The sequence below is a fragment of the Acinonyx jubatus genome, chromosome E4 (assembly GCF_027475565.1).
Source record: "Acinonyx jubatus isolate Ajub_Pintada_27869175 chromosome E4, VMU_Ajub_asm_v1.0, whole genome shotgun sequence".
NCBI classification, from domain to species: Eukaryota; Metazoa; Chordata; class Mammalia; order Carnivora; family Felidae; genus Acinonyx; species Acinonyx jubatus.
In genome coordinates, this window is record NC_069395.1 from 50,425,128 (window position 1) to 50,436,324 (window position 11,197).

Here is an 11,197-nt window from a genome sequence, read left to right on the forward strand (position 1 = left end):
ACCCCCTCTGTCCCCCCCCCACCAAATAAAAGAAATAAAATAATTTTTTAAAACCTATAATAGCAACTCATCCTGCCAAATAAGTAAATAAAGAATACTTGGGTGTAAACCTAACAAAATATTTGCAATATTTATATGTGGAAACTATAAAATTCTGATAAAAAATGAAAGTTCTAAATAAACAGATGTTTCATGTTCATATATTAATAGATTCAATATTATTAACATGTTAATTCTTCCAACATGATCTGTAGATTTGATGCAATTCAAATCACATTCTTTTCAAGCTATTTTGTAGATACTGGCAAAATGATTCTAAAGTTTATATAGAAAGACAAAAGACATAGAATAGCCAACATAATACTGAAAACAAAGTTGGAAGACTCAAATTACCTGATTTCAAGGCTTACTATAAAGCTACAGTAATCAAGAGAGTACAGTATCCATAAAAAAAAAAAATCATAGACACATAGAGCAACAGAACAGAGAGCCCAGAAATATCCCCATAAAATACTGTCAACTGATTTTCACAAAGGGGTGTCAAAGAAAAAATTATTTGTCACCACTTGTTAAAGATAGCAAGTAAGACATTATTAAACAGGAATTATTGCAATAGGATCTGAAGAAGGAGAGAGAGAGAGACACGTCTCTCAATTCTGAATACGACAAGGACAAATGGAGATTTATAGCCAAGGAGCAGGTGGGATTCAGAGAATGGAAAATACTAAAAGGAAACATTGGAGTAAGGGGGATTCTTGCCAGACCCACCCAGGAGGGGATTCTTGCTAAAGACAGGCCATGGTGATAAGATATTGAGGATGAGAGATTAGGAATTTGATGTGATATCAAGGGTCATTACTTACTAAGAATGGGGATTCTTCCAAACTGATTTAGAATTCTTGCTAAAACTAAACTAAGCAAGCCAAGGACAGGGCGCAAAGTTGGGGCCTAGTAGACAAGAGGGCCAAGAGGAGCCTGACCAAGGTTCGGTCAAGGAGAGTGTCAGGAGTAAAGACAATTGAATGAAAAAAAAAGGAAGTCTTTTCAACAAATGACGTGCAACAATTGGATGTCCATATGCGAGGAGGAGGAGGAGGAGGAGGAGGAGGAGGAGGAATGAAATTAGACTTACACTTTTCACAAAAATTAATTCAAAATAGACCATAAGGGGCACCTTGGTGGCTCAGTCGGTTAAGCATCCAACTTCAGCTCAGGTCATAATCTCCCGGTTTGTGAGTTTGAATCCAGCATCAGGTTCTCTGCTGTCAGCGCAGAGCCTGCTTTGGATCCTCTATCCCCCTCTCTCTCTGCGCCTCCCCAGCTCCTTCGTTCTCTCTCTCTCTCTCTCTCTCTCTCAAAAATAAACGTCGAAACAGACCATAAATCTAAACATAAAATACAAACACAAAAAACTCCTAAAACATAAGAGAAAATCTCAGTGACCCTGGATTTGGAAATGTTATTTCATTTTTATTTTTTCAAACTTCCTTGGCAATGAATTTTTAGATACAACACAAAAGCATCATGCATTTAAAAAATAAATTGGATTCTATTAAGACATTTTTTTAAGTCTCTTTAAGAACTGTAAGTTGTGTCAACCAAAATCTACACATGAACAAAGAAACTCATATGAAGGTCCTATAAAATGACCAATAAAATAATCAAACCTTTGGAAAATCTGATAATGAACACAAGAAAATAAGCATAAAATACCACAAAAGAGGAAAGAAGGCCAACCTCACTTACGACTATAAAAACAAAAATCCTGAATAAAGACAGGTAAATTTAATTTACCAATGTGTTAAAAAGATAACACTCCATGACCAAGTAAGATTTATTCCAGGACCACAAGGGTGGTTCCACATCAGGAAATCCATTAATGTGACTTACTCCAGTAAGAAAGAGTTATTTGGTTATTTTGGATACATGGTTATTTTGATAGATGCCAAAAAGACATTTGATACAAATATAATACCCATCCTTATAGATATTAATATACATTACCATAACTTACACAGGGGAGGGAAGAAACACAAAATGAGTAATATCTATAGGAATGAAATTATAAAACTTCACTGTAAAACTTCACATTTTGATATGTTTCTATATTGTTTTATTTTTTTCCCAATGAGCTTGTATTACTTTTTGTAAAAATAATGATTAAAAAAAAATAAACCTTGCAGGAAGCACTGAATTACAAGTTACACAGAAAATAATGCAAAACTTTCTTCAGGTCGTTGTGATTTATATTCAGTACCAATAGAAATAATACAGTCCAGAGAATGAATGAAGAGAAAGAATATATAACAGAACATAGAAATAACTATTTTAAAAAATACATGAGAGGAGCACCAGGGCGGCTCAGCCAGTTAAATGTCCAACTTTGGCTCAGGTTGTTATCTCAGAGTTCCTGAGTTCCAGGCCCCAGTAGGGCTCTGTGCTGACAGTGGGGAGTCTGCTTCAGCTCTGTCTCCCTCTCTCTCTGCCCCTCCTCCGCCAAAAGAAATTCCCATTTAAAAAAACCTATGAGACCTTGTTTGACTTTAAAATACTACAAAAACAGGGGCGCCTGAGTGGCTCAGTCAGTTGAGCATCCGACTTCACTTCAGATCATGATCTCACACAGTTCTTGGGTTCAAGCCCTGCATCGGGCTCTGTCCTGACAGCTCAGAGCCTGGAGCCTGCCTTGGGTTCTGTGTCTCCCTCTCTCTCTGCTCCTCTCCTGCTCACACTATGTCTCTCTCTCAAAAATAAATAAAGATTAAAAAAATATTTTAAAAAATAAATAAATAAGGGGCGCCTGGGTGACGCAGTCGGTTAAGCGTCCGACTTCAGCCAGGTCACGATCTCGCGGTCCGTGAGTTCGAGCCCCGCGTCGGGCTCTGGGCTGATGGCTCAGAGCCTGGAGCCTGTTTCCGATTCTGTGTCTCCCTCTCTCTCTGCCCCTCACCCATTCATGCTCTGTCTCTCTCTGTCCCAAAAATAAATAGACGTTGAAAAAATAAAAAAATAAAAATAAATAAAACATTTACTCTCCTTAAAAAAAAAAAATAAATAAATAAATAAATAAATAAATACTACAAAAACAAATCAAAAGATAAGCCTCAGACTGAGAAAAAAATATTTACAAAACACATATCTAAGGACTTATATCCAAAATATACGCTTAACCGACTGAGCCACCCAGGCGCCCCCCAAAAACTCAATTTTTAAAACAGGCAAGAGATCTGGACATCACACCAAAGAAAATAAACAGACAGCAAATGAGGGCAAGAAAAGATGCACAACGTGATTTGCCATTGGGGAAATACAAATTAAAACAATGACCTTCCACTACACCCCTTTTAGAATGGCTCAAATCCAGGGGCTTAGTCGGTTAAGTGATCGACTTCCGCTCAGGTCATGATCTCATGGTTGGTGAGTTCTAGCCCCGCGTTGGGCTCTGTGCTGACAGCTGGGAGCCTGGAGCCTGCTTCAGATTCTGTGCCTCTCTCTCTCTCTCTCTGCCCCTCCCCCACTTGCAGTCTGCCTCTTTCTCTCAAAAATAAACAAACATTAAAAAAAAATTTTTTTTTAAAAAGAATGGCTAAAATGCAGAGCACTGACATCAAATGCTGTGAAGAATGTGGAGCAGCAGGAACACTCACTCTTTGCTGGTGGGAACACAAATGGTGGGAACACAAATGATGGGAATGCAAATGGTGGGAATGTAAATGGTGGGAATGCAAAATGGTGAAACCAGTTTGGAAGACAATTTGGCAATTTCTTACAAAGCTAAACATACTTTTCTTATATGGTCCAGCAATTGTGCTCATAGGTATTTCCTCAACTGATTTCAAAACCTGTGTCAATAACGGGCGCCTGGGTGGCTCAGTCGGTTGAGCATCCGACTTTGGCTCAGGTCATGATTTCGTGGTCTGTGAGTTTGAGCCCCATGTTGGGCTCTGTGCTGACAGCTCAGAGCCTGGAGCCTGCTTTGGATTCTGTGTCTCCCTCTCTCTCTGCTCCTCCTCCACTCATGCTCTGTCTCTCTCTCTCTCTCTCTCTCTCTCTCAAAAATAAAAAATAGACATTGAAAAAAATTAATAAAAAAAAACTTGTGTCAACACTAAACTCTATACGATAATACATAATACAATATACATAACTGCCTAAACTGGAAGCAGACAAGATCTCCTCAATGGGTAAATAATTTGTGCTATATCCATATAATGGAATATTATTTAAAGATAAAAACAAATGAGGCATCAAACCATGAAAAGACAGGGAGGAACCTTAAATGTATACTGCTAAGTGAAAGAAGCCAATCTGAAAAGGCTGTATGATTCCAAATACATGACATTCTGGAATAAACTATGGAGACTAAAAAGATCAGTAGTTGCCAGACATGAGGAGATGAGGAGAAGGGATAAGGTGAAGTACAAGGGATTATTTTCATGGCAACGAAGCTACTCTCTATGATACTATAACTGTGGATATATAATACTATGCATTTGACAAAAACTCCTAGAACATCACAGCATAAACAGTGAATCTTAGTATATGAAAATTTAAAGGAAAGTCATTTATGTTTTTTAATGTTTATTTATTTTTGAGAGAGAGAGAGACAGAGTGTGAGTGGAGAAGGACCAGAGAGAGAGCAGAAGACACAGAATCTGAAGCAGGCTCCAGGCTCCCAGCTGTCAGCACAGAGCCTGATGCGGGACTCGAACTCACAGACCATGAGATCATGGCCTAAGCTGAAGTCAGATGCTTAACTGATTGAACCACCCAGGCGCCCCTAAAGGAAAATCATTTAGAAGTGGCAGAGATCCTAGAAAAAAATGCAGATTGTGTAAAATAATCTAATTGCATTACAAGTCAACAAAACAACCTCACTAATGGGGAAGATGGTGCTGATCCAAGTAACTCTGGAAATAAGTGGAGGCTTTAAGATTAAAGTCAAAAGATGCAGTGCCTGGGTGACTCAGTGGGTTGGGCGTCCGACTTGGGCTCAGGTTATGATCTCACACTCCATGAGTTCGAGTCCAGCATCAGGCTCTGTGCTGACAGCTCAGAGCCCGGAGCCTGTTTCCAATTCTGTGTCTCCCTCTCTCTCTGCCCCTCCCCTGCTCACGCTCTGTCTCTCTCTGTCTCAAAAATAAATAAAAACATTAAAAATAAATAAAGTAAAAAAAAAAAAACCGTCCATAGAACTGTAGTCTCATTCCCATTGGGGCTTAATTTTCAATACTGCTATTCCTGTATACTACAATCAATGCACTGGAATTGAAGTAAATGGGTGGGATGGTGTGGCAGGGGGGAGGGGGACTTGGGGGAGCCAATGTTCTCACTGTTGAAATGGGAATTTGCAAACAAGCAAGGGGAGTGCTCACTTCAGCAGCACATACACAAACAAACAAGGTGAGGAGGCCACAAAGATCCCTGTGGTAATGGACTGGAGCTGGAGAGAGTATGAACTTATGTTTAGCTTAATGAATAGTTACATACAAAAAAATTTATAGATACGTGTATATACACTGGTTAGCATATACACATATATTTCCTTCACCTGTCAGCTGAGCAACGACAACCCAGTATCAAAAAGTACACCTAGCATCCAGATCTTGGATCTTAATACTCTTCTCTAATAAAAGGAACCAGAGTTCCTTGGAGAAACAGCTGAATCCAGAACTGGGGCAGGAAACATCCAACACAAAACTGGACCATCTTTCAGTGCCAGAAAGTAAGAAGTACTAAAAACAAACAAACAAACAAAATCAGAATGATAAGGGTATGTCAAAGGGACCCAGGAGCCAACTGAAAGAGCTCCCAGTGACCAAAGCTGGGACCATTTAAGCATAAACAACATAAAGTAGTACTGGATTGTAACCAAAAGTATTAAAAAAAAAAATCCATGAGCCCATATGGATATAAAAAAAAATGACTGAATAAGTACATGGTGAAAGGGCGGGCCTACGCCAGCCGACTCCATCTTGTTCTGTGTCCTTCACCTTGACCACACCTCCTCCCCTTGAGTAACCCCCCCCCCTCACCTGCCTAACAGGACTCGACCCTTCCCCAGGACCCTTCCCCAGCCAATCGGCTGAGGCCATAGCCATTACCTCACCAACTGCCCCCAGGCCCCAATAAAACCTTTGTCCTTTTGAAACTCGCTCTCTTTCCCTGGTATCTCACCGCTGCGTCGGTGCAGGTAGGGGATTGAGCTCGAGCTAGCTCGAATAAAGGCTCTTTGCTTTTGCATCGGACTCGGCTCCCTAGTGGTCTTTGGGGATCACGAATTCTGGGCATAACACATGGTAGAGAAGAGACAAATTTCCTGTATAGAAGAATTACAAATAATTTATGTAGATACTCTGTCTTCATAGAAGTAAAGCCTACCTCCCTGCTCCTTAAGTATGAGCTGCCTATGTATGATGACTTCTTTCCAAAGACTGCAGTATGGAAAGAGGGGTGATGAGGGGAAGAAACTCAGCGTACAGAAATGACAAATAATCACCTCAGCCGGGTGATCAAGATGATCAGTTATGCTGCTAGAAAATATTTTTGATATAATGTAATGAAAAAAGGTAATTTATTTCTGTGGCTTTGCTCCCCAAGATCCACAAGTTCAAACTAATCATAAGAAAAACATCAGACAAATGCCAAGTGAGGAACATTCTATATAATACCTAGCCAATACTCCTCAAAACTGTCACAGTGTTGGAAAGTCCAGGGGCACCTGGGTGGCTCAGTAAGTTGAGCATCTGACTTCAGCTCAGGTCATGATCTCCAGATTGCTGAGTTAAGCCCCACATCGGGGTCGCTAATGTCAGCCCAGAACCCACTCCAGATCTTCTGTCTCCTCTCTCTGCGCTTGCCCCGCCTACACTCTGTCAAAAATAAAATATATTTTTTAATTTTTTTAACCTTTATTTGTTTTTGAGACAGAGAGAGACAGAGCATGAACGGGGGAGGGTCAGAGAGAGGGAGACATAGAATCTGAAACGGGCTCCAGAGCCTGACGCGGGGCTCGAACTCACGGACTGCGACATCACGACCTGAGCCAAAGTCGGACGCTTAACCAACTGAGCCACCCAGACGCCCCAAAAATAAAATATTTTTTAAAAAATGGGAAGTCTGAGAAACCATCCAAGAAGAGCCTAGAGGGACACGATGCTTTATTAAATGTAATGTACATTGGATAGGGTCCTGGAACAGCAGTACATTAGGTAAAAAGTAAGAAAATATGAATAAGCATGGACTTCAATTAATAACAATGTATCAAAGAAGCTGGCCCCTCCAAAAGGGCCCACCCCCAGGATGTAGGATGTCGCCCAGCCCTCATATAGAATCTCATCTTACATTCTACCTGCCTGATATGTAGAGAACCCCGATCCTTAAAATTTAGGTTGTCCGCTGAGAATACCCCAAATAATCCCCCCAATACTCCATGCGGTGGAGGCAAATGGAAATCCTCTCTGGAGGAATGTGACTCTGTCCTGGCCTAATGTTATTGCTACGATGTGTAGAGGCTGCTTTTAGGCAACAGGCTTGAGCAACAGAAGCAGGATCAAGGCACAAAGACCCACAGCAACCACCTGGTTGAATACAGACATGCACATCAGGCGACCCACCTCAAAGTATCCACAGGCCGTAAGTGACCAATGGGCTACTTATAACCAGGTGCGGTTAACAAAAAATAGAAAATCCCACCCGACAGCACACCTCCTCACTTTCCCCCTTTACAAATTAGCCCCCACCCACTGCCTTGTTGGAGCCGGTCTATGCGGTCCTGCCCACAGCTCTTTTGCAATGTACTCAATAAACTTCTGGCGCCATTGTTCTGCCGCAGGTAAATCCTATCACTTCCTGCCACCAGTTTGCACTCAATCCGGTCGCCTTACATCTGGGAGCCCCCAGGCCATTGGAGGAGACACACCACATTCTGGTGACCCAAATAACCACGGGCAAGAACAAGCAGGAAAACGGACCAGAAAAGAGACACAAAATTTCACTTGGACGCAAGTGACCCAGGGACGCCCCTGTCTGCCGGCCTCCCACCAGCCTCTAACCTCCTCTCCAGCCGCAGCCGCAGCCTCCGGAACCGTCTTCTCCGCGACCCTCTGCCCCGGCCAGCAGCCGACACAACATTTGAGCTTCACGCCCCGTGGGCCACGAGCTCCCGGGCTCACCCGAACGACTCCACGGCCCGCTCCCCGGCACCTGCGGGCCTCGCACCCACCTGTCTCGGAACTGCCGCTCGGCCAAGACCTGGTGGCTCCCGAGGACGTGGGTCCCACCGCCGCGGGACCCGAGCGGAGCCGAACCCGGCCCCCTGGACCTGCGGGCCCGGGGCCCCCACGCGGACGCCCGGCTCGGTGGCTTCCGGACGGCCACTTCCTGCACGAGGCCGGGCCCTCATCGGAAGACGCCCGGCACGCGACTCACCTCCGCAGGTAGCGGGCTGCGCCGGCGCTTTCTCTTCCGAAGGCCCACCCTCCAGCCCCGCTAGGAGCCTCGGAGGGGCCCCGCTGGCCTCCCCCACGGAGCCCGGGCTTCTGCCTGAACTGCTCCGGGCGCCTGCGGCTGGCTCCCAAGCGGTGGGCCAGATGGAAACAATAAGGCTTCTTGCAGCAAAGAGCAAAAACGTATACAACTTCTCCCTCTCTGGGTGCAGATTCACCGCTGCCACCCCCACCCCACCACGAGCACACTACTGGGGAGGGGGGCATTTCTTTTAACAAATTGTACAAATTTAACCAAAACGTTACACAAAGCAATTTTTAAAGAAATGACTGGAGCAAGGAGAGCAAAGGAGAGATCGTAGACGAGTCAGAGAGCCAGGAAGAAGGCCCTTCGGGCTGTTGAAAGAACTTGGGCTTTAAGAGACGGAGAAGACACTAGTTTTCAAAAAGAAAGTGACATAACAAGATGTGGTTTTGCAGCAGATTTGAAATTCACACATGATGGTGCCTTGCAAAAATAAAACTTTATTTTCTATTAACACAGGCTCAAAGTCCTCACTTAGTGGATATACGGACACATTTTTAGTGGGAATGATGACCCCGGAGAAAATTTTAATTACTTCTCTATTAACACAACTTCTTTGAGAATAAATATGTAGTGTTTCTTTCCCCTCTTCCTTTTCTGCCCCTATCCCCTGGCAATAGGGGACAAAATTTCTGGGTGACTTATGTTGTATGGTATTAGAATTGTGTGGTCCAGGTGCCTTCCTTTGATACTTTGGCCTCCTGTTTCTGTGTAATTCTCTTTTCACACTGCATCCTTCAATATATGCTTGGCATCAACTGAAGCAAAATTGTTCAGACCTGGCAGTAGGTATTAGAAAGCACCACCTCGGGGCACCTGGGTGGCTCAGTCAGTTAAGCTTCCAGCTTCGGCTCAGGTTGTGATCTCACCGTTTGTGAGTTTGAGCCTCCCCATCTGGCTCTATGCTGACAGCTCAAAGTCTGGAGCCTGCTTCCGATTCTGTGTCTCCCTCTCTCTCTGCCCTACCCCTGCTCATGCTCTGCCTATCTCTCTCAAAAATAAATAAACATTAAAAAAAAAAAAAAAGGCAGTAGCTCTGAGGTGCCTGGGTGGCTCAGTCAGTTAAGTGTGCAACTTTGGCTCTGTCCATGATCTCAAAGTTTGTGAGTTTGAGCCCGATGTCTGGCTCTGTGCTGACAGCTCAGAGCCTGGAGCCTGCTTCAGATTCTGTGTCTCCCTCTCTCTCTCTCTGCCCCTCCCCCGCTCATGCTCTGTCTCTCTCTCTCTCTCTCTCTCTCTCAAAAATAAAAAAAAAAAAAACATTTAAAAAAGGAAAAAGAAAAGAAAGGAAAGCAGCATCTCTTACTCCTAACGTGGTGGTTAGAAGCTTGAATGATTGGACCAGATTTCAGGATTAAAATCCTAGTTCTGCCATTTACTAACTTAATCTCTCTGTGGGAAATTTCTTCTTCTGTAAAATGCAGATGTTAAGAACACTTACCATACAGGGCTGTTTCACTGGTGAGGAGAGAGTAAGTTAACATATGTGAAGAACTTAAAACAATACGTAGCATATAGTAGTGCTGTGTAAGGTCAGCTACTATTATTAATGGGCTTAGAATGCAACACTATATTTTTAATACTTTATTTTTAGATAATTTTAGGTATACAAAAAAGTTTTTAAAAAATGATAGAGAATTCTTGTGCTCCTTTCACCCAGTTCTCCCTAAAGTTAATACACATGACCACAATGCATTTGCCAAAACTGAAAGAGTAATATTGGTACATTATCATTAAATTAACCCCAAACTTTATTTTGATTTTCCCAGTTTTTTAAGAATGCCCTTGGGGTGCCTGGCTGGCTCAGCTGGTGGAGTTTGCAACTCTCGATCTTGGGGTAGAAGTTCAACCCCCACATTGGGTATAGAGGTTACTTAAAATCTTTAGAAGAATAAAAAAATAAAATAAACGCCCCTTTTCTATTCCAGGATCCAGTCCAGGATTCCACATTGTGTCCAGTCCATTGCATTTCTAAAATATCATGCAGAAACTTCTGCTTCTAGCCACGGCGGAGAGATTAATACCAGACTATCAAGTACAACCCAAATAAGGACAAAATATTGTGTTCAGGCATGAACAACAGTTTCTGACCGAACATTGCAAAAATAGAAATATTTAAAGGGGGTCCCACAATCAGGTCAGATGTTTGTCAGGAGATACTCTGGTGCAGTGGAAGAGGGAGGTGGAGGCCTGGTGGAACAATGCTCCTTTCAGCTGAGGAACAGACAAAAGTTAGAGACTTCTGAAGTGCCTCGAGTTTGTGCAGCAGGGTACCTGAGAAGAGGGAGCCCAGATGTCAGCCTGGGACTCACTGCAGGACCAGGGCCGTGAGCACAGGACAAAACTGCTCAAGGCCTAGCAGGGGCGGCCTGCCGAGAGCTGAGAGCCAAATTATGATCCTACATTGAAGACCCAGCCCAGCATCTCAGAAGCATCCTCGGAACTTCAGGAAGTTCATGTCTTTTTTTTTTTTTTTAATGTTTTAATTTATTTTTGGGATAGAGAGACACAGAGGCAGAGAGAGAGAGAGGGAGACACAGAATCTGAAGCAGGCTCCAGGCTCTGAGCTGTCAGCACAGAGCCCAATGTGGGGCTCGAACTCACAAGCTGTGAGATCATGACCTGAGCTGAAGTCAGACGCTCATCTGACTGAGCCACCCACATG

At 43.2% G+C, this 11,197-nt stretch overlaps 1 protein-coding gene across 1 annotated transcript in view; it reads right to left on the bottom strand.

Annotated features, from left to right (window-relative positions):
* Positions 1-8,370, bottom strand: part of PAPPA2 (pappalysin 2) — a 525,758-nt gene extending 517,388 nt beyond the window's left edge. Inside the window, exon 1 of the mRNA XM_053208873.1 lies at positions 8,225-8,370. The gene's annotated coding sequence lies outside the window, so the exon portion shown is untranslated. The remainder of the gene's footprint in view (positions 1-8,224) is intronic.
* Positions 8,371-11,197: the final 2,827 nt, after the last annotated feature.